At 38.8% G+C, this 21,531-nt stretch overlaps 2 protein-coding genes across 2 annotated transcripts in view; both read left to right on the top strand.

The window, feature by feature from the left end:
• NALF1 (NALCN channel auxiliary factor 1) overlaps positions 1-21,531 on the top strand; it is a 796,223-nt gene that overhangs the window by 153,019 nt on the left and 621,673 nt on the right.
• Positions 1-21,531, top strand: part of LIG4 (DNA ligase 4) — an 861,775-nt gene that overhangs the window by 436,035 nt on the left and 404,209 nt on the right. The gene's annotated exons all lie outside the window — the stretch shown is intronic.

Raw genomic sequence — 21,531 nt, 5'->3', positions numbered from 1 at the left:
AATCACCAATCAGTTTAGGGTGAGTAACATAGTAATCCCCTAAAATATTTACATACACAACACTCAACTAAGCATCCCCCCATGAACTTTGTAAGGTCAAAGTTGGGGATCTATAAAGGTAAGATGGTAGAAAGTTAGCTATCATTGTATATCCAATGTACAAGGGACAACTACTTTTCTCTTATAAGGAAAATAATTTTCTCAGACTTTGCTTCACATATGGAACAGTGCCAGTTCTTATATGCTTCTCACTAGAACATGTTTTCTTCCATTCTGTTTATTCTAGACAGGCTTTTGGATATAAAATCGGACATTTTGCTAAAGTTCATTTAAGAACTTCTACTTAAAAAGTCTGTGCACGTAGTGAAAGGGTAGATTTCTAGTTATATATCCACATGAACTCCATGTTGTTGATTTATCATAGCTATAAATGCAGTTTGAATTAAAGAGATTATTCCACAGCTGCACAGTTCTTTGTCAAGGTTTGTGAGAAGATTTCTACTCATAATGAAGAGTTTGGCGTTAGGTTGACTGAATTTTTGTGGATTTCGAAAGAGACCCAGAATCAATTATTAAGAATCACATCAGCTGGGTTTTGTTAGAGACAAGCATATAACTTCATCCATAAATAGCCAAAATTAAAGTAATTTCTAGATTAGTTCAAACCAAGCTAGATTTACATATTGAAAGCCCATTTAGGTTTGGTTCTTCAAGGAAATTGAGATTAACATTATAAAGATTATATTTGATTGTGTGGCTTATTTATATCAAAATGGAATATCCAATATATTAATTTACTATATTCATTTTTATGTAGTACCCCTATTTAGAAAAGTATTGTTATATTTTATAAATAATGCATTCAGGTAATGAAAAGGCTTATGGAAAAAGAACAGAAAATTGGCAATAAGTGAAATCCATTCTCACTCCAGGCTAATTGCAGAAGATTGAATTCAGCTTTTCATCTATTTTTTGAAAAATTTTATAGATGTAAATCACTCAGTGATGACTTTAAATAATAGAAGTTATCAATAAAAATATATACATCTGTTTAATTTGCAACTAACTTTTGTGAATGTTCTGGAAACTTTTTTGGTCCATATAAATTCATTTCGTCTAATTTTTGCATTCAAAAACTTGAGAAGCATTTATGAGACATATAGAGTATAACATGAGCAGTACTTGGAGATGAGTCTTAAGTGACTCATATCACATAGTCCTGTTCTTATCCTCCCCCAAAATGGAGTAAGTTATTGCAATTAAATTTTATTTTAAGAAATAGAAATTTTCGGGGCTGGAGCAATAGCACAGTCGTAGGGTGATCCAGGATGGACCTTGGCTCGATCCCCGGTGTCCCATATGATCCCCCAAACCAGGGGCACTTTCTAAGCACATAGCCAGGAGTAACCCCTGAGCATGGCCAGGTGTGGCTCAAAAACTAAAAAAAAAAAAAAGTAATAGACATTTTCACCAAATGTTATTCAAACTGTTATTGCCTATGCTTATTATATTTATAAGCTTTTGTTATTATTTTCATAGTTGTGGAAATACTTCACTATCCATCCAGGGAAGACCATCAGTCATAGGCCAATTAGATCATAAATCATATAGCTTAAGTAGATTTCAGATGCTTGCCTTGAAAAAATTTCATTCTTAATTTGTTTCTGATTTGTTTTTACAAAAAAATGATGGCACTGTTAGGAAAAAAATGATAACAACTCTGATACATGTATGATGAAAGATAAACTCTTGTTTCACTTAATTCTGACCTCAAAGGCCACATTTCTCTAGCATCTGATGAAGAATCGGATATGAAATGTCGCCTAATACATGTTGTTGTCCTTCAGGCAGTCATAATGAAGACCAAAAAGTCCTTTGATATTTGAATTTTGGAGTCCAAGAGCACAAAGCCACAGTGCCAGCCTCTGGCTGGTCCATGTCCATGTGCATGTCCAGTTCTGGTCCATATTCCTCTTCTGGCTCTGGGTGTGGCTGACAATCTTTGGTGATTCTCATCTCCTCTGACGTTTCTTCTTGTGTATCTCTGCAAATCTCTTTCACAACACCACCAGTGTTGGTACGGATTACCCAGCTCAAGATTTCACATGACCTTGTTTCCTTTTATATTTATTTATAATGATGCTGTTTCCAGATGTGAGGTGGGTACTGTGCATGTAGGGTTAGGACATAAGCATTTGAATTTGAGGGGTGTGCATTGCAACCTAAAACTGTAATGAATTATTGGGTCCTTCTTATTGTAAACAAAGGGTTTCCCAAGTCTGTGAGAATACATGAGTAACCCACCCTTTCCCATATACGTATGCATCGTGTGAGTATAATTTGCCTGTCTTTGTTAAGAGTTAGGCACAATTGCTTGTTCCATAAATCAGTCACCATCTTTCTCCTTTCCCCCTCAGGAAGAGTTTCTTCCATTGGTGATGAATCCATCATCTCGTGCTCTGCAAAACTTCTCTCACCATGTTAGGCAGATCAGTCTGAGAGATTCTCTTTTCCTCCACAGTTTTCACCGAGAATACTTTTGTTTTCTTACATTTACTTTTATTTTCTACATTTGAAGATTTTCAATGTCTTGGAACATTGGATCTCCCCTCTTTACCCAAAGTATCTTCAGTAGTTCTGAATGTTGTCTTTAGTTCAGATTACCGACCCAGGCCCAGGAGACATGCAAATGCCGCTTCAATTGCTGCGAACATGGACATTTAAAAACTCATTCCAGATTTTATACATTGAATTCTTTCTGGGGAAAACAAGTCTGGAAGCTTGGCAAAGCCCCTGACCTGGCAATCTACATGTAAAACCAACTTTAAGTATCACTTAAATTTCTTTGTTCTTATCTCTGGAACAGTTCCTTATATCTCCCTGGGCTGAAGTTCTTTATAAAACCAGGAAAAGCAAGCTTAATCTATAAACCTTAAGGTATTTTACATGTATCAGATCAGCTAATATTTAGCAACACAAGCAACTCGTATGCTTTGTCCCTTAATAAAGCTTTCATTTGCATAGCATCTTGATTGACTTTTACATGCTCAAATGCTGCAATGAAAATAATAATTGTCCAAAATTAAGGTTTACTCTTATTTACCAAAGAGTTTTCTGTAGTTTTATACTCTTTGATACTTGGATGATAAACTTGAATACTTGGATGATAGTTCATTCTACATCTGAACCATGATATTATGTTTAATTTGCAAAAAGCAAGAAAAACAAACCAATAAAATCAAGTTAAGAGGCAGGTCTGCAATTTTAATTTTTCTACTTTATAAAGATCACCATCATTGACTCACACGGAAAAAAAATTCTGTGATTTTGTATCAGAGAAACTATATTCTTTTATTTTTCATGTATTGTATCCTCAAATCTTCATAGGAAATTTTAAAACCTTCAAACCAAGCACACTTAATAACATATCTGGATAATTTCTGCCATCTTTGTTCTCATAATTAAAAATAAAACATTTAAAAAAATAAAAAAATTCCATTAACTTTTTTCAATCTTGTAATTTTAATTTTTAAGTGAATTTATTCTCCTATGATCAGGCCTAGAAAAGTTGTTTTGTGAAAGGGCCCTCTAACCATGGAAGATTCCTTTTCATGGTCAACCTGGTACTCAAAACAAGCATTTCCTCTTAGTAATTTACACTACCAACAACTGACTTTAGCATTATATCTGTTTGCAAGTTAGCTTAGTCAGGTAATATTTCAAATATGCATATAATATTTTATTGCATGCAATCTGCTCTATTAACCTTATTATAGAAATTTAAGGAGATTTTAATTTCATTTATGATGATATGAATGCAAAATATGACTATTTATTGGGACTCGGAACAGAAAATAATAAATTTTCCAGCTCTAAAGAATTGTTATCTAAAGTGAGTGGTCAGATCTCAGCCAGTGAGGGAAGGGGAAGAGAGGATGAGGAGATAGAACTAAGAGTAGCCCAGCTAAGAGCAGGTGCAGGGGAAACTGTGGGGCCAGTGGGGTGTGAATTGAATTCCTGCCTCCCCTGGAGTGCCTGCAGATGTCTCACTGTCCCTGGTGTTGGCAGGGTGGCTGATGTGTTCAAGGGGACTACAGACAACTTGTCCCCAGGGTAAGTTGTTGTGTTCCCCCCCTGGCATCCCGATGACAGCTAAAGTCTGCACTCTCCAGCTTGTTTCTTTGCTCTGTATCACTTTGTCCTTTGCAGCCATTTAAAATGAGTTTTCCTTTTTTTTTTTTCCTGTTTCTCCTCATACCAACCTCTGCCTCCAGGCCCCATGTGGGTGCCATTTTTATCGGGTGCCCTTGGGTTATCAGGAGCCACCAGAAGCCACATCTTGCTAGTGCCAGTCTCTGAGCCCTTCTCTGACCCCTGAGTCTTCTGCCCAGATCACTGCCAGCAGGTCTGCAGCCTTGGGATAGACTAGAAAATGACCCTGAGAAATGTCACCTTCTGTAACATGGCTTCTGGATTTCTCCTTGGAACTCTCTGCCCCACAGTCCCCAAGACCTGTGTTATCATCTCAAGGGAAGTAGTATCTTCACAGTGCTGTCTCTCTTTGAACTCAAAAAGACAATGAACCAAAACCAAGTCTTTACTGATCTAAACACAGTTCAATCTTCTGTTAAAGCTGCTATGTCTGGAATTATTTACCACTTTCTACTTTAACAAAGGACAGGACTTTTAAACCCAAAGGCATTCACTTTGATGGCGCTTATGGTAGAAGGTTGTGGAAAATGCCCTGATAGATCAAGTAAAAATTCTTCCGTGGGTCCAGAGTAGTGGCTCAGTGGTAGGGTGTTTGCCTTGCATGCAGCTGACCCAAGATAAACCTCAATTTGATTCCCCAGTGCCATATGGTCCCCCAGCCAGGAATGATTTCTGAGCGCATAGTCAGGAGTAACCCCTGAGCATCACCCAGTGTGGCCCAAATCCTCCACCACCAAAAATATTTCTTCCAAACTGTCATGGTATGGATAAGAAAAGTGGTTGTAGGACAGTTGGAGGTGGTGAATATTCAGATTATGATACCCGTGGCCGCTCTCTAAGCCCTAAACTTCTTATGACAGTGTCTTATTGCATTTTCACGAAAATGGTAAACGAGTGTGGTGAAAAAGCAAAGCCCTGGGCAGAGGGAAAGCAACTCCAACTCATCTCATTATTAATGGTGCATAGTAGCTCTAGCAATACAATGGGTTTTAGTAGATTACATCTATTAAAAATATTGTCACGGGGCCGGAGTGATAGCACAGTGGCAGGGTATTTGCCTTGCATGTGGCTGATTAGGGGTAAACCAGGAGTTGATTCCTGGTATCCTGCATGGGCCCCTAAGCCTGCCAGTAGTGATTTCTGAGTGAAGAGCCAAGAGTAACCCCTGAGTTTGCCAGGTGTGGCCCCAACCCCCCCCCAAAAAAGATTAAAAAAATAAAAATACATTCATGACATGTTGGAGGTCTTAGAAAAACATATTTATTATTTTAATGACATGTCTCTCTTGCTGTCTTTTGGGTTTGGGGATTTGGGGCATCCTTTCTGTAGGAAATATTTTTGACATGTGTATACACTCATGTGCTCCTTCAGTGAGGCACAGTGATAAGCAAGTAAAATGTCTACAATATACTTGAACTTGGCTAAGTTTTGTTTATAGTCCAGGATAGCCCTACATAACAAAAATAGTTGCAGAACATAATGAATGTTTCTCACATGTACTGTGCTTGGATCTCCAGCTGCAGATCTGCAATAGTTGCTGTCTCTTGTGTTTATAGCATTGGACAGCAAAGCCCCTGGCAACTCCATGTTTTAGAAGAAATAAAATTACTATGCTTGAGCAACAAGATTATCTCAGACACTTCACTACAATTAATTCCCTGCCTCATGTTGAGTTAAAATCAAAACGCATAGCTTCTTGTGGGTGCTCTTGTGGGAAGATTCAGAGACTTTAAATACAAGGAATTTTAGATTTATCTGGTTATTTATTTTCAGAGAGAAGGTAAGCCCATGCAGTAAAGGGTTGGTTTTAGGAGGCTTCTTATTTGCTTGGAATCAAATAGCTTCAATTAGTTGATTAGTTAATATGGACTGCGGGATAGAGACAGTATTGGGTCATATGTTGGGCCTGCATTAGCCAGGATCACTGTTAAAACATTCATCTGGGTTTGTAGTCAGCTCCAGGTACAATCCACACATCAGGAGTCTGAAAGGGCAGACATGGGGAAAGATGACAGCAGGTAGGGTGTGTGCTCTGCATGTGGGTGACCTAGGTTTCTATTCCAACACCTTATATGATAGAAGTAAACTCTGAGCATCAGTAAGTGTGGTCCTCCCAACCCATAAAAAAATAAAAATAAGAGCCTAAAATTTCTAAGTATTTGCTGTCTGCAGAGATAGCCATATCATGACTGTTGAATCATATGATACCCATATCATATCATTCATTTTCAATGAAATTCTGGGGCCTGAGAGAAAAGTGGAGAAAGCACTTGTTATGCAGGCAGCAGACCTTGGCATCATTCAAGTTTAATTTCCAGCATCTCTATGGGATGGATACTCTCTGAGCACTGCCAGGAGTGGTCCCTGAATTCAGAGTTAAGAATCAGCTCTGACCAAACATATGGACCAAAAAAACAACAATAAAATAAATAAACTGGAAACATGGGAGCGGGCAGGTGGCGATTGTGTGTGAGCCTAGATGGTGTAGGAGAGGATCAATTTTCTCATGTGTCCAGCTTCAGAGAAAAATTGTGAAGGATTTACTATGGCACTGACCAAACTCAAATATATTTGGAAAGGAAAGCCACTTCAGTCAGGATGTTTGTGTTTTCTTTTTCTTGCTTCTTATCCGTAAAAGAGCTGTCAAGTCAAATGAGGTGTTTGTGCACTGCAGAGCAAATTGAGTTGGTGGCCAGAGATTTTGACTCCCAGGTCTAGCTCCTTGAGTGTTCACAGTGGCCCAGGATCAAGGGCCACTGTGGATGCTGAAGTTTCTGTAGATGGAAGAGGGATTTGTTATGGAGTAGACACACAGCCAGGCATCCTCCTCACCCGCCCATGCACTCACATCAGTATCAATGAGAAGGAACTGACTCCGAACACAGGGACACCGCTTTCTTCATGGATCTCTGGGATGTCTATCCAGTAATACTAAGTGCCTTGCACTAAGGAACCCTAAGACAGTGTGTGTAGAGAAGTGCAGTTCTGTCAGAGTCTCCCAAAAAGATGGAAGAACATGTATTTGGGAGAAGAGAACTTTTCTGTGTTGAGTGTCTGGAGAACACAGATGAACCTTTGAAATAGATCAATGAGTAAAAACTTGAATAAATCATCACTGATATGGCTCCAGCAGGCTTTATGTAGGCAATTCTTAAATGAGTGTTTTAATTGTTTAAAAATTTTAAAGTAAAGAAATAATCTATTGAGGGACATAATTTGAAATGCTATAGATGATGGGGTTTTATGTGTCCAGCACCCCCAAAAAATTCCCTCCACTAGAAGGTCCACTTTCCCCCATTGTTACTTCAGGGACCACCACCACATAAGCGGACCTTTCTAAGGGCTCTGGGCAGGTTCATGGTGAAGATGCAGATGCTAGAGGAGACAGCCCACATCACAGTTGGCATTGAAACTACTTTCTGGATCTTGCTTATTTTTGGAAACCTCTCTGCCCACCTTTCTAGGAACCCTATGGTGGAAAAAGAATGGATCTTTCTAAAAGCATGCACATCTTGTACCCTTTTCGAGTCCCTGTTCTTCAAATACAGTCTCCAATGCTGATTGCACCCACCACCTTCTTCCAGGCCAAGAGAGCCACATACCAGAGCCTGGCTGCCTTTCAGCTTCTTCTTCTTTCCTGTTCTGTGGAAGGATATGACGACCTTTTTCCAGGCCAGTGGCAATGGTGTCACCCCAAGAGGCATCAGGAGCTCAGCCAGAGCTTCACAGCAGGTGGCCCGGCTCAGAAACAGTAGCCAGGTTGAAGTACTCGTGACAGGGATTGCGTATCTTGGGTACAAGAAACTTGAGCTGGGTCATTCACTGCAGAGGACAGTGGCCTTGGGACTCTTCTCTTAAATGGGGCTGCACAAATGCCTCCTCTGGACTTGAACACAGACAGGGGAGAGGTTCAGAAATTTGGCTCAGAAGCCAGCAAGGCATTGCACCCTGGTCTCTGTTTCTCTGTTTCTCTGTCTCTCTCTCTCTCTTTTTCCCTCTCCTTCTTTGTCCTGGTCGAGGCTGGTTTCCAGGCTCTCCCCTTTTGGATTCTAGTTTCCCCCATGTGATGTGGTTGTAAATGGGGCTGTATTGGTTTTAAAAGCCAATGGTGAAGGACCTCACTGGCATCTTCTTAGCCTTATGTGCCCCATATTTATATTTGATGCCCCAGTTTGCTCTTCAGTCTTCACAGATTCTTAAGGAGGGGTTATAAAATCTCTGCACCATCCCATCAAGTGACATTTCCTACGAAGTAGGTTATTACTTCGTTGGCTTTAATTTAGTCTTGATTTTTAAGTGTTAAAGAAGATACTTTGGAATGGTGTTGGAACTATACTTGGCAGTGATAGGGTTTACTTTCATCTTTGTGTTCAGGTGTGGCTCAGGGGACCATAGAGGTGCTTAAGATTGAACTAGGGTCAACCATGTGCAAGGCAAGTGCTTTAATGCCGTACTACCACTCCAGCTTCCAAAGAAGCTACTTGAGTGGACATAATTGACATGTGTGTGTCTTGAGATCCTTCGTATTCTTATGTTTTGTTTTTGTTTTGAGTCACACCAGGTGCTGCTCAGGAATTACTTCTGGCCCTGTGATTAGGAAGTTTTCAAATTCACTTTGGTACTTAATTATTGCCTTTCATCTCTCAATTTGTTTTATTTACTTAATTCTAAAAGTCAACTACTTTTATAGTATCATCATCAAAACTAAACAAGGCATTGACTTATATCAATATTTTTTCAAAATTCATATGCATCTATATGCCACTTTAATGTAAGTTCCATATCTCCCGAATCACATAAATACTTCACATATGCATTTATAGTTAGGGAAAATAGTGGGCAGCTATTACATTCAACTTACTGACTTGTACATATTGTTTTCATTTAGAATGCATTGATAACCCACACAATTTCTTTTCCATTTTCGCCACCTTCTGAAATATAAAGATCAGTTCCTTGTATGGTAACAGAGAATTGTCCATTGATAAAGTCAGCATGAGTGACGCTCCTTCTCCAGGCCATGAACAAGGACAAGAGTCAGCATGAACAGCTGTTCATACTCAGGCCGCATGGGTCTCAGCTCATAGTCCAGAAGCCTGGGTTTTCTGTGGCTTCATGACCCAAACTGTGACCTGACAGAACTGCTGTAACATTGAAAGTGCAGGGCCAGTACACCATTGGGACACATTAACACAGGTAGCAGAATCCAGGCATAGACAGGATCATGCCTTCTGCTTGTTTGTGATTGACTATGTGAGGCTTGGGCCAAGCAGAAACTCATAAACACGATTAGACATAAACTCCACATCACCTGGTGCTCCAAGCTGTGTCAAGGGAGTGTTTTTGGAGAGCACAGCATTGTAGGGCACCTAAGTGGAAAACCTCCTGCATTCCAGAACATCTGGGTCAGAGAGGAGCCTGCACTGCACAGTAAGGAGCCAGGAAAGAATCCTGGAGTCATATCTCAGGGGTGTAGCCCAGTTTGATATACGTGCTTCCACATTCTCCATTCTGCAGACTTGGAGGAAATCTAAACCCCAACTCAACAATTTCATTCGCCTGAGTCTTTCATTAGCAGAGAACAAAGTCCATTTTACTGGGATTGGTGTAGATTTAAAGAGGGTGTGATTCTATTTGCTGCAAACACGAGACCCCAACAGTGAACAGTGTGATCTTCTTTAATACCAAGAGACCAGGTGGTCTGGAAAGTAAGAGGCATATTTCAGGTGGAGAGCCCAGAGTCAGGGCTCATCTGTAACTTCAGGGCTAGGTGAAGAGTAGAGGGAAGTTCTGAGAAGGGGCAACAGGAGAAGGCAGACTGGAGGCAGATGATTAGGTGAGACTCATGTACCAGTGATGTATGACATCAAGTAGAATGTGTCTGTGATTAAGAGTGTGGCACAAAGCGGAAGTGTAATCTGAGGGTCTTGTGGGAAGACTGACTGTGGCTGAGGATTGAGATCATGAATGGCTGAAAGAGCAGAGGAATAGTTCATCTGGATGAGTACCGACTTTGCATGCAGGAGTCCTAGGTTCAATTCCTGGCACCTGATCTCCCCAAGTGCAACTGGTGAGTTACCGTGGAGTTCAGAACCAGGAGTAGCCCCTATCATCCTGGAGTATGGTCACCAAACTAATAGGAAATCAAGATATTGACCAGACTAAAGGCTTTAATAACATATTTTTGCATTTGATACAGTTGACTTGGCATATCCAATACCACATGATACCAAGTAAACCATTTAATGAGAAAATGTTAATTAGGAAATATTTGTATTGTTCCGATGATGCCAGACAGAAATTCAATTAAATGTGGTCTGTCCAAAGAATAACAATTTGTTTTTTTTTTCCAACTGAGTGCTCCAGAACCACCAGGGACACCCCACTCCCCCGCCCACATCCCCTGATGTCCTGGACTATCTGAGTTGAGATTACACACAGCATTGTCTGAACTGCTTGTTGGGGATGGAGGGTGAGCTATGCCTGGTAGTGTTGCAGACACAGCTTCTGGCTCTGGGCTTAGGAGCTACCTCTGGTTGTGCTTACCACAATAGATGGAATCAGTGATGAGTATGGAACTGAAGTCAAGGGCATGAAAGTCAAGTGCCTTCACACTTGTGCCGTCTCTGGAGCCTGATCCGAACATGGAAGGCAAGTTTTATTGCGTGTGATCATTGCCCATAGCTATGATAGGGAGCAGTTACATTTGACAAAATAAAAACTCTGACTTTGGGCTCACAGATAACTGAAAAATGCATGTGCACATGTGTGTGTGTGTGTGTGTGGAATTGAGGGTTCTGGAATGAAGCTCCAGATGCTGCTCTGAGGTTCCAGCCTGAGCATCTCCAGAGAACTTCCCTATTGTCCTGCCATCAGGATTTGGAGCCCAGATTAAGATTAACTGATGAAGAACCTGGTTGAAATGGGCCAACTCACGGCCACCATTGCTCCTCTTAGAGTCGCCATTGTGTAGGTAGAACCTCTGGGATGGGTCAGGTGAGCATCAGGGTGAGACTGGTGTCAGTGCTGGGTGCTGGGCTGTCAGGTTACAGCTCAGTGCTTCTTTGAGTCCCTTGCCCTCTATAGACCCAATTCTCCCCCGTAGCATTGAGCTAATTTGCCCTGAGAGTGGTCTTATTGGCATCCAAGTTGGAATTTGGTTAGATGTGTAGAAAGTAGTTTCTGGATAGTGGGATATTTTGTCATTTCAAGCATCTCTCATGAACAGTTTTGAAATCAGCAATTTTTGTTACTGATATTACTCACAACTAGTAAGCACATATTAAAAAGCAAAATTCCACATATGTGCACAGAAGACTTTTTTTTAACATGCTACATTTCTTCTCAGCTTGCACTTGAAATGATCCTAGCTAGCACAACAGATATACACTGTTGATTGGCAGAAGAAATGAACAATGTGACAGTAAACATGAGAAAATACAAGCTGAACATCAGTACCAGATCATTAATTTTTCCAAAAAACTATAATTTCTAGTGTATAGAAATGAAAACGGAAGTATCTCAGCAAGAATTTTAGAGTATGCCTTAGTGATTTCTGTTGTTAACATACCAGTGCCTGTATTAAGCACAAAATTCCCTGGACATGAAACTTGGGAGATCCTTCTAATCACGATCCACCATCTGTTGGCTGCCTGTCTTTCAAACTACCCATAGCATCCTTAAGACTTGATCTTATTACAATCCAGAGGCTTCTTCTGTGGTAGGTGATGAGCCATGGATAAATTATAAATGAAACATGGTTAAATCTATAATTGAGCATTTCATGCACAGAGTCCCCAAGGGTAGAGAGGCCTGAACTAGCCATGAGCATACCCAGACTCCATAGAAGTCTGTCCTGTTTTCAGTGTCTTCTCAGTATAGAAGGTCCAAGAGGACAAAGAGGACATTCTTCCTCAGGGACTTCTAGACCACCCTTGCTGCCCTCATGCCTTGTGACTGGGCCAATTCATTGTGCAAATAGAAGCAAACAAATACAAATAGAGTTTCATTATAGGATTAGTTGCTTAGAACTGAGTAACTCCCAGGAGGGGTCCTTAGGAAACTGGAGACTCCCTTAGCTGCCCCAAAACTCTGACCAACACCACCTTCACAGTCAAGATCCTCAGAGTCCTCAAAACCTTGGGTGTTAGGTTTCTGAGACACAGCAAAAAGATTCACACACATAGTTAACATCTAAGATAAAATTTTATTTTGGGGGAGGATGTGGATTTGGGCCATACTCTGCTATGCTAGGGCTTACTCCTGGTTCTCTGCTTAGGGCTCACTCCTGTTGGTGCTCGGGGGATCTTATGGGATACTGGGGATCAAATCTGAGTTGGCCACGTGCAAGGTAAGCACTATTCTCAATGTGCTACCTCGCTGGATCCTGAGATAGAACTTTCCAGTACAAGCAAACAGAAGCTTGGATAGCATTTATTTCCTTTAAAATCTGATGTTTATTCTCTCTGAGTTGAAGAAATCTAATATTGCTTTTTTATTTGATGACTGGATTAACAGAATGGAATCTATAGCTGGCAGAAACTTTTAGTATCTGTTTGCTGTGGGTGTGTTGTCTGGTTGTCATCTTGTTTGGGGCCAGAGGCAGTGTTGGGAATGGTCATTGGCATGTGGGTTGGTATAGGAAATAGAACTCAGGGCCTCATATGTCTAAGATCATGTGAGATGCTCCATTATAGAGAAAAATTCTCCACCCACCAACAATATATAATAGGAGATTTTAAAAGAAATTGGGAAGTGCTTGGACCTCCTGTTTTATTCTGCGGGAGCATGTGGAATTTTTTTTGAATGATAAAAATAATCACTGCTAATATACTTGTGTACAGTTTGGGTTAAAGAATTAGGACCTGGATTTAGGCTTTACCTTGTATAGAATGAATCCTGGTTTAGTCCCCATCTCCTCATATGATTCCCTGAACACCACCCGCTATGGTGTCTGAATTCAACAGAGCCAGGAGAAAGCCCTGACCACTGCCTATCATGGCCCCCAAACCAAAACAGGACATAGTTTCATGTAGCCACATATTTTATGATTTTTCAAATGTTAATAAAATATCATGTAGATATAGGATACAAAGATATACACATAGTGAAAAAGTAGCCAAATAAAATAAAGGAAAGAAAGGAAATATTTTTGCAAAGGAGATTTTATCTAAAATATCAAAATCTTATCTATAATTTTATCATCATTTGAGTAGGTAGCTCTTCACCTTCCAGAGGACTATAGTACCTCGTCTTAATAAATGTTTTTCGGTAATAATTTTATTTTTTAATCTCTGCAGGTGTTACACAGTATTGTTTTATTTCTTTCTCTGATTACTTTTGACTTTGTTCCCCAAAGAAAAATTATAATTGAATTTTGGAGTGCGGAAAAAATGGAGAGTGAGTGCTTAGTTTTGCTTGACTACATAATTTGAACCAGGATATTAATATTTCAATTTATTTTACACTGTTTACAGACAAACTTTGCAAATCTTAGAGTTATTCATATTTAAATCCATACATATTGAGGAAATTGAGATTGAGGTCAATGTAATGAAACCAAACACAAAATATTTTTTCCATTCTAACTATAAAATAACCAACACTCGCATTGCATGCTTTTTCTTTAATTCCCATAAAAATTAAATGTGAATTTTAATTTTAAAATCTTTAAAATAAATGAATATCTAAATTAATATGAGATAATATGAAGCAAAAATTTCTGGGGTGATACTGCTAAGAACCACTCCTTAACATATTTTAAATGTTAAAGATGGTAACATTTTCAGGGTTAGTCAATATTTAATTGTGAGTATGTGAATTTTTATGTGTGTGAACAGAGGGATTTCTCATAGGATATGGACTTTCAAAAAAAACATTTTTTATGATCTGGGGCAATTCGTACAATAGCAATAGCATTTGCCTTGCACATGATTGCGATGGGTTTGATCCCCAGCACTACTTGTGGTCCCTACATGATTCCTGAGCAAAGAGCATAGAATAATCCCTGATCATAGATAAATATAGCCCTTAAATAGATATATGTGTATGTGTATTTGTGTATATATATATACACACATATAACAAAGCAAATAAGTGTAAAAATCAGCAGAATAATTATTTTACTTTAGATAAAACCACATTTCTTAAAGAATTAAAATGGTAAATAGAACTGACATCAAGAAAATGCTATAGAAATCCTAAAACATATTCCATAGCATTGTGGATCAGTTTAAATGGTTAACATTTATTCTATTCTATGGCTCCTTTCATTTATTTTTAACTCTCACTCCTTTGTGGAAATAGAACTATAGGTTACAATTAAAACTGAAGCTGGGACATTAGGGTAAGTAGAGATTCCAAGGAATCAAGATGTGATGAATTCCTTGGTACCAGTTAGGAATGAGCTACAAATTCATCTTTAAGCTCTACTGAAACCTAATTTAATTCAGGAACATACCAGTCATAAATATTTACAGTGTCCATATCACTAAGATAACCTTTGCCCGGGTGGTGGCAGGGTGAAGGGAGTTATTGCGATATCAAAAACATAGGTCTTCAGCTGGTGTCTTGTACAACAAACATTACAGACCTCAACAACCCGGATAAGTTCCACTGGTTGCTGATTATAATAATTCTCATTTTATTTTAGTTTAGTTTTTAAGGCAGTTTATTTTTTTAATAATAATTTTTATTGTGACCAAAGAGTGAATAACAAATTGTTCACAGTAGTATTTAAGGTACATAGTGACAATGAAGCAGGGCCCTTCCTACCACCGGGTTGTCCTCCCTTCCTCCACCTCTTTTCCCATTATGTGTCCCATATCTCCCCTTCGTTCCCCGAGTGCTAGTGAAACTGTTCTCCTCTGTGTATAGCTTGTTATAGATAGGGTATTGATTCTGTTCTTGACCTTAGGTTTGATGTTTAAGTCGGATCATTTTTTAATTCCACTCAATGTTCATACGGCTTTCCTGGTCCTGGTACCGTTCATTTTTATCCCCCCCTCTTGTTTTATATTAACCCATGGGAGAAAAGCTCGGTGTACAAATGTGCTTTTAAAGTCAAATAATTTCGAGGGTCTAGCTAGTCTACTGTAAAAGTCTCAGGGAAGTCAGAGCAAAATTTCTCATCTTAGGACAACCAGACTATGTCAGGCTCTAGGCACCAAATTGTTTCAAGTACAGGTTTCTTCTCCCTCTCCTGTTTCCTCTCCAACTGTTTCCTAGCATTGTGCTGACTGGTCTGTGTGTAATAAATGACAATATATTCAAAGAGATCATGGGTGGGTGAAGAAGCAGGACAAAATAACTCAGGCAAACACTCCCCCGGTTCAAAGTATTCTTGGCACAGTTAGTTAGTGACTACAGAAGGGATGTAGGTTAGGCCAAATGTAATTAGGGTAAGCACAGGAAAACACTTGATTTCCAGAGTGAAGAGAACATGTATTTAGTCAAAGAGAATTGCACAGTTCAATTTAGTGTATCCAAGGAACTGGTGTGTGTGTGTGTGTGTGTGTGTGTGTTGATGTGTTGATGGCAGAATCTTTTAAATCAGCCTTGAATTAGAGATTTGGGGAGTGAGAGAGAAGTCTATAAAGGGAAAAATGGGACTAAGGATTGTTTCCTGCTGTCTTGGTTCAAGAAAGCAAGTGGAGGGAGTGCTGACCAGGTCAGCACTTGTGGGTCTTCTCAGAACAGTTGACTTTTCCTCTACAGGGAGTGACCAAGGACAATGTCCTCAATATAAGAACAGTGTTCTAAGTTATAGAAGCTTCTGACTGAACAGAGACTGGGAGCTTGTCAGGAACTGAGTCAGTGGCAAACGAGAGGAACTGGGTGGTGAGGAGTGGCCGGTATGGGTATCAAAGAACATAAATGGTTGATGGATGGGTCAGGGGGAAATGGGGCTTGGAACTGTCCCTGACAAGCAATGTCAGGTGTCAGACTAGAGGGAAAGTCTGAGTCAAGACTCAGAGGTTGTTCTGGATCATAAGGAGGAGGGTGGGACCCAGAACTCAGGTGCAGAAAAGCTTTACAAGATGGAGCTGGGAGCAGGGGCCCTAGTAGGAAAGGGAGGAAGCTATATTCTGGGGAAGACCAGGCAGATGATAGGGACAAGTCAGCATATAGACCATGGGGATGTCTAAAGACAAGCCAGGGTAGACCATGTGGATTTCAGGCACAAGTCAGCATATACCTTGGTGTGACGGATATAAGCCAGGATAGACCATGAGGATGGGAAAATCAAGCTAGGATTGTCAGACAAAGGACAACGAGGATAGGACAGTGAAGTCCATGGATAACCAATGTGCAGTTCTAGAGTGTAGGCAAGAAGTGAGCCTCCGAGTCGGCTAGTACCTCAGCTTCCCTAGAGATAGGGTGGATGGTCTGGGGCTGGGGGACAGTTCCTCTGGGTCTAGCGCAGGATAGTTGTGTGCAAGCCTGAGGTCCAGGTGCTCTGGAGTCTGACACAGCATTAAAATGTTATTATTTTTTTAATAAAGGTTTTTGATTCTCCTGATAATTTACCATATGTTCAGTTTTCCAATGTCAGGAATCCCAGTTTCCTCTTACCTGCTGCTGATTACACAGTGCTCTGAGGCTCTGAGGTCTAGTGGTCCAGTGAGAGACACTTTATCTCACTTTCATACTGGCTCTCTGTGCTTGAGGATGATCAGAGATACACAGGGTGTTCGCTGCTACTCAAAATGGGCCTCTGAGCTTTTCACACACTAGTGCTCTTCATAGGGCATCTGGTAAGGGGCTTTAGCTATTGGATAAGAGTTTTACTGTATGACTTTTTCTATTCAGAGTTTTTGATGAATGTTGAAAGGCAAATGTCTTCACAGAGGACCCAATGAATGAATTTGGGTGTGGGAAAGCTTCAAGTAGTGCCAGAGGAAAACAAGTCATTTCCAGCAATACTCTGTCTTACAGTGTAGATCTGATGATAGTGCTGGGTTCATACAGAGGAGGTTCTGGGGGTTTATGTAGTTCCGGTGGTCAAACCTGGGGGCTAGGAAATGTAATACATCATGCCCTGTAATCCTTTGTGCTCTCTCTGGTCCCTGATGAATGAAATTTGTATGTTAAATGTTATTTATTAAATATAAAGTATATTTATATCTATATGAAAGGAGTCACAAAATTTATCACCACAAGTTGGACACTTTTCAGATGGAAGAACCATATACATTTTTTATGTAAAAGTTTCTTCAAGGATTCGAGTGATATGCAGTATATAGTTAGGATGCTTGCCTTGCACATGGCCAACCCAGATTCAATCTTCAGCATCCCATATTGTACTCCAGCCACCTCCAGGAGTGATTCTTAAGTGCAGAGTCAGTAGTAATCAACCCCCAAGCATCACTGGATGTGGCCCAAACCAACCCAACAAACATAAAATCTTATTATTGTGTGACCAGAAAGTGATACCAATCTAACACTAAAATACTTTTGTGTCATCGGTGAACATAAAGAATTTTTTACAGAATATATTACAAACAGGTATGTGTGAGAACTCTATATATTCTGTTAATTTAGATTCATTACTCTATTGGAATTTGTAAACCTTACGAATTTACAACTTACAAATTGGTTTATTGGAATAGTAAACCTTAGAGTGAGTAGTATCCAAACATACATGATATTAGAAGCTAAACTAGAACTTGAAATTAACTTGAGTTACTATTTTATTCTAATTTCCCAAATCTGAAAAATATATTTATGCTCAAAAGTAAAATCTTAATTTAGTTAGGCTAAATCTGTTTTCAGTGTTATCCTTGTTCTTTGAGTCCCTGAAAAATGAGAGTACCATTTTTACAACTAATAACAGTATTCATTATCATCTAATTAGAATATGTTCACAAATGCAAATTCCCTTCCTTTATTTCTTAAAAATAACATCTTTTATAATAGCATCTTAGGCACAATTTCCTTGTTAATTTGTTAAATTTTAATGTCAGAATCTTCAGTCCCATAGAACATGATGAAAAGGAGAAGGGCATGACACTGATTCTTTTGCACATTGCTTTTTAATGAACATGGTACTTGAGAACTGCATGAAACACATTTTTCTGAAATGATGCCCTGTTCACAGTGATTTGAATTTTATATAGATCATTCACATATTTTCCCCCGCAATTCTCATGATTGCTATCAGTTCATTTTTTTCTTTGTTTAAGAAATAATATTAGTTTTGTAAATCTTCAATTTGGGTGTTTTCTAGTTGGTGTACTTTGGTAAATCCTGGAAAAAATAATTCTCACTGCTACATGGTTGAGTCCAGTGCCAACAATACTGATCGGTTCTGGGTTTATCATCCTACCTCGTTTACCTACTGAATTGTGATGAGGTACAGAACACAAAGCCAGAAAAGAAATGTTAGGGTGGTGGGGAGAAGGCATGCGTCTTTATTTTTTTAAGGTTAATTTCCTTTTTTTTACACACTATGATTTACAGAGTTGTTCATAATACAGTTATTTCTGCCATTCAATATTCCAACAGTAAACCTACCATCAGTATAATATTTTACTTCACTTTGGTCATCAGTTTTTCAACCTCCCTGAAGCCTGCCTATTAGTGTATAAATAATTTACTTAATATTGTTTGATATAACTAAATGGTTATGAAATTATAGACATAACTACAGTAGAAGAAAATTTGAAAGCTAGGACTTTTCCATATTCAATCTCATCAAGAAAGAGTTTCATGTTGTGACAGTAGATGCTTTGGTTCCAACATACATTGTATGCCTAATAGTACTTTTTCTACCAAAACTTTTTAGAGGACTTTTAGCAATGAACACTGCTACTATCCATTATTTTCTAACTATCGCATAATCTTGGAAACCAATGCCATAGCAAAAGGTTAAAAAAGCATCAGAAAAAAACTTATCTATTGGCACGGAAATAATCTATAGAAACATAAAATAAGGTATTGAATTTTAAAAAATGTCATTACTTTTTGGTTTGGGACTACATCTAGTGATCTCTGGGTTTACTCCTGGTTATGTGTACCAGAATTACTGATAGTGGACTCAGGAAACTATAATTAGGTGCTAGGAATTGGCTGCATGCAAGACAAATGCTCTACCCACTTTACTATCACTCTGGCCCCACAAGAAAGAATTTTAAATCTCTGTAGATTCTAGTCAAACAGTGCTAGGGTCCTCCATGGCTGCCATAGTCAGGCCCAGAATGAAGCCAAGGCATAGTTCCTTAAACTTATTTTTATCCAGTGCAGATTTTTAATTTGTCTTTTCTTCATTGTCTTTTCTTTCCTCTTTCCTTCTCTTTCTGGATAAGGCAGTAGCAGGTGTGCGTATCACACTTTAAAGATGTATAAAACGAGTGTTGTAGAATATATTTATTTCCTGACATTTCTTATTAGCTTGACATAATTACCACCGTGTGACTTGGGCCGGGAACCCCTGATTTTCCCTGTAATGATGGATGACAGGATGTTATCTCAAACTGTGAGAGGGGAGGTAATTCGCTTTTCACAGAGCATTTCTGTAATGCTAATTGAATTAATCCTTGGGTTATATGGCATGTCTTGTTTAAGGTATTATATGCCTCATGCTTTCATTTGTTGGGAAGTCTCTCCATCACTCATTGCATAATTAGTGAGGTAGAGTTGACAGTAATCAGCCATATGCAGAAGTCAGGATGAGGGTTTAGTTATTGGGTATATTTCTGGTCAGTATTTTGGTCTGGAAAATGAGTAGTAAATTTATAGCAGAAGTACAAATAAACTTTCCTATTAAACACAAAATATATAACTAACAAAATCATGTAATGGATCCTGATTAAATATATTTGCTAGTACCCATTGTTGACACTGAAAAACATTTTGCTTCTTAACTTTGGAGAAGAGAGGGATGGGTCAGACCAAGGTCTAGAAATCTCATCTCTGCAAAGGTGCCCAGTAAATGTCTAAGAAAATGCAACATGTTTGTGGAAAGTTCCTAGAATTTGGAAGTTCCTTAGAATGAGAAAGTTTTGAGAGGTGCACCAGTTCCCATTCTGACAAAAATAATTAGAGTTAATTATACACATCTTGCTACTTCTCAACCCTGAAAGAAAATTATGGTAGAAATAGAAAAATTCTCTGACAGTTGCACCATTTGTAATTTTGCCTTTTTTATGCTAGTAAAACAGAGCTTCTGAGTGGTTTTCAGGGTTTACTCCTTTCTTTGTGATCAGGGATTACCCTGATTGATGCTCAGGGGACTATGAAAGGTACTGGGGATAGAATATTGTTGACTATCTCCAAAGCAAGTGCCTTTCCTGCTGTCGTCATTAACTGTTCACTTTATTAAAATTATTTGATAGTGACAGAAGTGGTACTAACAAACAGAAATTGCTCAGTGAGGACCAGAGCAATACTACAATGGGTGGGGAATTTGCCTTGCATGTGGCAGACTGGGTTCACTCATAGGCATCCCATAAGCCCTCCCATCCCATCAACCATGAGAAATCTCTGAGTGCAGAACCAGAAGTAAGCCCTGAGAACCACAAGGTATAGCCAAAAACAGAAAGAAAGACAGAGATATAAAGGAAAGAGAGAGAAATAAAAACTTTTCTCTTAATATGATTTCAATAAGTTAAGTGAATAGACTGGTTTTGCATTATTAATAAATTAACTTGGAAATTATTTCAGGTTTTTTTAACAATTTTTTTCATTATAAATACTTGGCAACTGAGTATATCTTTTAAGAAATACTCTCATAAAGCAAAGATCACTGTTACTGATTATATCTATAGTTAGAAATCTATAGACAAATGGATGAGTGAATTAGAATTCAGTGCGTACCAGGAAAAAAATCAGTAACTAAAAATGGCAATGATTGAATTCACATTTTAGAAAACACTATCTAGATGCCACAGAGAAAAAACAAGCTAATTTTTCTATAGAGGAGCCAATTTTCCTACAATAGATGGGATTCATCACAGGATAGCAATCCTACGTCCTATAAGTCCCCAACAAAGTACTAACTAACTGCCATTAAAGAAAGAGCTACAGAAAGTTCCCAGGAATAAGTGCGATGTTGGTAGTTTAAGGGCTAAGAACCATCTCTAGGGATTCATTTTTTCAAAGTGGGTTATTCAGTACTCCAAAGGATACGGAACAATTAAGTTGGTCTTAGCAATAAGGGTAACTGGGACATTTGGTGTTGGAAGGGTGAAAATTTGGTGTTTTATTTTTCTGACATAGACCAATTCCAAGTGGTAATAAAAAAAAAACATTTTTTTTAAGAAACAAGTTTTTTTTTTTTTAAAGAATGATTGAATTAAAAGGGATTCAAATTATTTCTCT

Source organism: Suncus etruscus, chromosome 8 (assembly GCF_024139225.1).
Source record: "Suncus etruscus isolate mSunEtr1 chromosome 8, mSunEtr1.pri.cur, whole genome shotgun sequence".
In the NCBI taxonomy this organism is placed as follows: domain Eukaryota; kingdom Metazoa; phylum Chordata; class Mammalia; order Eulipotyphla; family Soricidae; genus Suncus; species Suncus etruscus.
Note: the sequence above shows the minus strand (reverse complement) of the source record. Positions and strands in the feature narration are given on the sequence as shown.